At 40.7% G+C, this 5,992-nt stretch overlaps 1 protein-coding gene across 3 annotated transcripts in view; it reads right to left on the bottom strand.

Moving 5' to 3' along the window:
* Window positions 1-5,992, bottom strand: part of HTR1F (5-hydroxytryptamine receptor 1F) — a 114,438-nt gene that overhangs the window by 66,390 nt on the left and 42,056 nt on the right. The window lies entirely within an intron of this gene.

Genomic DNA, 5,992 nt, shown 5'->3' with positions numbered 1-5,992 from the left:
CTTTCACACATGAGCCAAATGATTTAGCAATTACTTAAAATAAGGTCACCAGGCTCTGTCTGGGAGTGTTTCTAAAGTCTCTAGCAATACCTACTTTTATTCAAGGTGATTTGACAGCCAGTGATCTGGGTCGTGAATGGTCTAAAGTTGTACGCTGAGCTGCTTACATGTTTCAGCTTAATCTTTTCAAAGCTAAACCTCTGCTCTCGAATGACTAATCTTATTATTGCTCACAAAAAAGTACTGCAAATTCCTACCTCCTAGCCTCCCCCTATATTCTCCGTCTATTTAAACATAACCCATTTCTTAAGGTGCAGCTTATCCTCCATACTCCATTAAAGCTAGTTAGTATAAAGCATCCAAGTCCATGTTTGTTTCCCTTCTGTAAAGCATTTTAGACAGCCTTAATTACCAATATAATAAAACAGAGAAATTGGAGAAACTATAAAATTCATTCTACTCTAGGTCTGTAAAGAGGTGAAAATTTAGAAATACAAAGGAAAGGAGCTTTGCTACTGATCTCCCCTTTTCCTTATCCTTACCCAAGATAAAGACTGTTCACATAAATACTTTGCTTAAGTGGTTACGTCTGAAAGATTGCATCCTTAAGAACCCCATTTTTAGTGAAAAGTAAATGTTCATATTTCTCTATCTTTATTATTGTTTTCATGTTTGGTTAGGAATCAATTGACTTTCTAATGAATTATCAATTAAGGCCAAGGCATTATAAATATTTATGATTTTGATCTTTGGATGAAAATATACACAGTGAGATATCTATCTGTCTCTCTCTCTATATATACTTTTTCTAATCTTTCTTTAAACTAGTTGCTCCACTGACCAGAGTTATCAAATCCCCTTTTACCCTCATATATTTGCTATTACAATTAGTGGACTAATGGATTAATACTTTAGTACCTCCATGTCCTTTCAAACATATAATGTAATTGTAAGTAGAGTTTTCATTGCAAATTATGATTAAAAGAATTGTTTAATGAGGAGAATTAGGGACTAAGGCAAACCTAGAAAAGTATTTTTTTGAGGAAGGAATCTTTCAGACCCACTCAGATGATTGCATGCAACAGCCACCCCTCNCTGTCGTTTTTGTTCTTCAGTCTAGTTGTGGAGGACGTTGCTTCACTGGCCCAAGTTGGCACCATCATTGTGCTCTTCCCAGGCGAGACAGATCAGTCACTGGCTTCTGGACGGCCGCTCACTGAGGCTGCTGGCAGCTCATGCTGGCTGCTGGCTACACACGGCAGCCCATGGCAACCCACTGCCACAGGGGCTGCAGCCTCTGCCGTCGCCGGGACACACGGCTGCCCAGCTCCAGGTTGAGCTGTTGTTCAGCATCTTAGCTGTAGAGGGCAGTATCACTGCCCCTCATATGTGGGATTCGAACCGGGGCCCTCTGGCGTCCCAAGCCAGTTCTTAACCATCGCGCCACTCAGCCGGCCTTCTGTGTTCTTTTTTTATGCTTGTTATCTCTTTGTTGAAGTTCTCACTAAGTTCCTTGAGCATCCTTATAACCATTGTTTTGAACTCTTTATTTGGTAGGTTGCTTGCCTCCATTTTGTTTAGTTCTTTTTCTGGAGCTTTCTCCTGTTCTTTCATTTGGAACATATTTCTTTGTTTCTTCATTTTGGCTGCTTCTCTGTCTGTTTCTATGTATTAGATAGATCTGCTATGTCCCCAAGTCTTGGCCATGTGGCCTAAGTAGTAAGTGCCCTGTGGGGCCCAGTGGCACAGTCTCCCTTGACACCTTTACTGGGTGCTCCAGGAATGTCTCTTGTGTGTATCCCCTTGTTGTAGTATACCTTAGTTGCTATTTGAATGTTAGTGTGTGGTATTGACTTTGAGGCTGAGTGGTTGTAGGGTTTGGCCACGTCCACAGCTTACAGGTTGCTGTGTGGGGGGCTTACCCTTCTGAGTGGGATTTGCCCCAGCGGGCTCCAATGCCTGTTGAGACTGCCTTTTGAGTGTGCCACCTGTGGGGCTAATTGGGTAGTGCTCTGCTGTGGTCTGAAGCCAACTTCCAACTATGTTGGTTCTGAGGCCTCTTGTGAGGGGCTCTGGCTCGGGCCCAGGTCACACACTGCCTATGACTGATAAGAGCTACAAAGTGATCCATCATTGTTTGCTGCCTGTACTATAACCCTGGAGGCAGATAGGAGAGGCCACACTGTGAATCAAGTATGACTGTCACCAGTACTGGGCCTGGGGTAGCTCTGCAAAATGCCAGGACACCCCAAGTCCTGAGCCACTTGCCAGCTCCCTTAAAGTTCAGCCACTGAAAGAGCCTCATGTGATATGCAAGTTGGGTGAGGCAGGATTTCAGGGAGTCACTAGAGTGGGAAGAGTCGTGGTCACAAGGTTAATGTAAATTCTGGTTTGGTGCAATGCTGAGCTTGAAGCTACTTAGCAAAAGTCTAAGAGCACACCAAGGCTAGTCACCGCCCACCTGGGATCTGTCGGACTGATAGTTTTCCAAGAAAGAGTGACATTTGGGTGGGGCTGGCTGCTTTTGAAGAAAGCATCTCTTGTGTTGGGTGGGATGGGGCCCCAATTAGTCAGCAGGGCAGAGCTTCAGGGCTCACCAGACTCATCAGATTCAGATTTGGCCATAAGCATAGGGGGTGGGCTCAACACAGGAAAGATGGCACTTTCCTGCTGGCTGCATGGGAGCAGGACCCCTTACAGGGAAAATGCTGTCTGTCCTCTAGCCTTGTTTGATGCCAAACAACTCAGACTAACCCCTGTCTGTCTCCAACACCCCCCGCGTTACTGTCCCTCTGCTGGACTCCAAGGTGAGTGGGAGTGAGAGAGTCTGTGCGTGGGCCCTTTAAAAAAATGTCTGCTTTCCTGCCGCCTTCAGTCCCACCTGTATGGTTGGAATCCCCACTGTTTTTCACAGCCAGATGTTGTGGGACTCCTCTCTCTGGCACTAGTACTCTGGGCTGGAGAGGCCAGTGTGGGGCTGGGGTCCCTCGCTCCTCTGAGGGGAACCTCATGGCTGATTTATCCCTCCCGGCTCTCAACCACCACACGGAGGTCTGGGGTAGGCCAGTTCCACATGCCCCTCCTACCAGTCTAGACGTGGTTTCTTCTTTATATCCTTAGTTATAAAACTTTTGTTCAGTCAGACTTCAGATGGTTCTCCAGGTTGATTGTTCTATAATTTAGTTGTGATTTTAATTTGTTCATGGAAGAAAGCAGACACAGTGCTTATCTACTCTGCCATCTTGGGTCTCCCCTATGCACATTATTCTATTCTATCCTCTCAAAAACTCTTAGAGGTGGTTAATAATCAATACTTGTGTAGCCCTTTTAATATGCTACACAGTTCTCAATACTTTATACATATTAACTCAGTTAATCTCATGTGATGGTGGTATTTTATCCCCATTTTACAATTGAGGAAACTGCTGCACGAGGAGATTAAATTTCTTGGTCAAGATAACCCAGGTGGCAAATGCAGAGATGAGATTCACATCCAGATAGTCTGACTCCAAAGTCTTTGCTGTTTGCTTTTCTTATTCTGAAGATGAGCAAACAATTCAGAAAGTAACTTAAAGATGATTCAGCATTAAGTGGCCAAGTAAGCCTGTTAAGATAATGTGTACAGACAAGTGACTAATTTCAAGAAACTGTACACACTATTTTATGTAATATCATTATGAAATTAACAATATAACTTGTAATCATTTTGGATGAATATGTTGTTTGTCTTGTTAGAGGAAGAATACAGAGCACAACTTTCTGAGATGTCTCAGGATGAGTCTCATGAAAGAGTGCTGGTTACTGTCATGTGTTGCAAAGCACATCCTAAAAGGATTGCAAGGGGTCAATTTTTGTATTAACATACAAATCACACACATACACACACACACCACACACACACACACATGCACATGCACTCACACACAGAGTCAATACTCTAAATAATTTCCAAAATAGTATTTTTAAACCTTTAAGATATATATAAATCACCTGATGATCTATTAAAATATATACAGTAAAACACTGGATTGTGAGTAAGTTGATTTGTGAGTGTTTTGTAAGGCGAGCAAACATTTCTAATACATTTTAATGTGGTAAACGAGCGATGTCTTGCAATACAAGTAGTTTGTTTCCAGAATGAATTATGCTCGCAAGCCAAGGTATTAATGCATTTGGATTCACCATGTTTGGTGTGGGGCCTGAGATTCTACATTTTTAGCAAGCTCCAGGTAATGTGGATGCTGCTGGTACCTGAACAATACTTTGAATAGCAAGGCTTTAAAAGCAATATGTTTAATGCAATCTTAATTTATCAAAATTATATTTCAGTCAAGTGCATATTTTATAATAATTTGCTAATTTTCACTGAACCCACTATAACATATTTACACAAGACATGCTATTTTTCATTGAGAAAGGATAATAACTTTTCCACAGTAAAAAATAGCAAGTTAATGCTTATTCCATGAATCATGTGATTTCAAAAAATCACTTAAGCATAAAAAAAGTAAGCATAAAAGAGAATAGATGGAAACAATAAAAGATATATGTTAGGAATCAAGGAAAACCTCATAGCATTCAGCGAAGAAATTCCAGTCAGAACTGTATAGGAGAGAACCAGCAGCTGAAGAGTCACAGGACACAAGCCAGCTCTTCACATCGCTCTCAAAACATCATGGTTTCTTAATTCTGTTTCTGTCCACACATCTGCTTTATTTTCTCTCAGTTGATTGTCTTCCTTTGCTCTACGTGAAAATAAATATTAGCCCTATACTTCACAACCTCCCATCAAATACATTCTAACTACAATTTTGTGTTCCAAATTCCAATACAGAGAAGAAAGAATCTGATTGGTTAGCTGGGCCGAGGTCCAGGGTCCTGACATCCCTCAGCCACTCAGGTGGGCTCTGGGAGCAGTCTGAGAAGGGAGATCAGAAGAGGAAGTAAATTGATTTATATGGTCACTGTAGTGCAGAGCTGGTGGCAGAATACTCAGAATGAATGGTGCCTAAATACCATTCACTACTCAAACCAAAACAATGCCTCCTGAGACATTTTTTAAAAATAAAAATGAGAAAATAAGATAGTTACTTCAACTCAGTTAGCACTTTGCATTTGTGTCTTTGTTCCATAATCTTTTTGAATAAGTCAGAGTTAAATATTTTCACTACCAAACGAAATAAGGATAAATCTGAAATTACATTTGAAGCTTGAGCCACCTACTCCAGTAAAATGGACATCAAAATGAGAAAATTTGGGCTTAGTAAGAGCTGGAGTTAAAGGAATTCTGGTTGAGGAAACATTGTATGAAATAGGCATCTTATCAAGGCTACATGGCTTACTGTCCATACACAGTCAAACGGCACTCTGGAGCTCTGGTTTCAATTGCTGATTTGCCATACAAGCTGAGAGCTGTGCTACATCTCTCAGGATTTCAGTTTCCTCTTTCGTGAAATCTTCAAGTTGGAAGAGGCCTTTTCAGATGTCAAATGCCTGTAATCTAATAATCTATGATCCCGTAATAAAGGCAAGGAAAACCTTTTTTTTTCTTTAGTATGTTAATGATCTTTGTCCTTAGAGATTTAATCAATTATTCATAAAACTCTTTGATAAAAATGGTCCTGAGAGGTGATGGTAGCATACCATTCTTTATTAAACAACTGTGATATTAGCTCCATCACAAAAATATTTACAACTCTGCCCCAAAGTTCCAAATGTTAACTAGCTGCTCTCCCTTGCAGTATAGATGAAAATAACACAAAGCCCCCCAAAAAGTGCACAATAATATGATTTTGCCTTATTTTAAAATGTTGCATTTAAATATGCTGCATATTCTATATAATTTACACACAAGTGAATCTAAGTTGAAAAGCAATGACATAAATAAAAGCTCTAGTATTTCTGGAACACCTATTGTGCCAACAAGTGTACTGGGTAGCATTACAAATGTTATCTCATTTCAAGCCAGATTTTACCGCCATGTTCAAAAGGA

Source organism: Hipposideros armiger, unplaced genomic scaffold (genome assembly GCF_001890085.2).
Source record: "Hipposideros armiger isolate ML-2016 unplaced genomic scaffold, ASM189008v1 scaffold_587, whole genome shotgun sequence".
Lineage (NCBI taxonomy): Eukaryota > Metazoa > Chordata > Mammalia > Chiroptera > Hipposideridae > Hipposideros > Hipposideros armiger.
The sequence above is the reverse complement of the archived record's forward strand: the minus strand, read 5'-3'. Positions and strand labels throughout refer to the sequence as shown.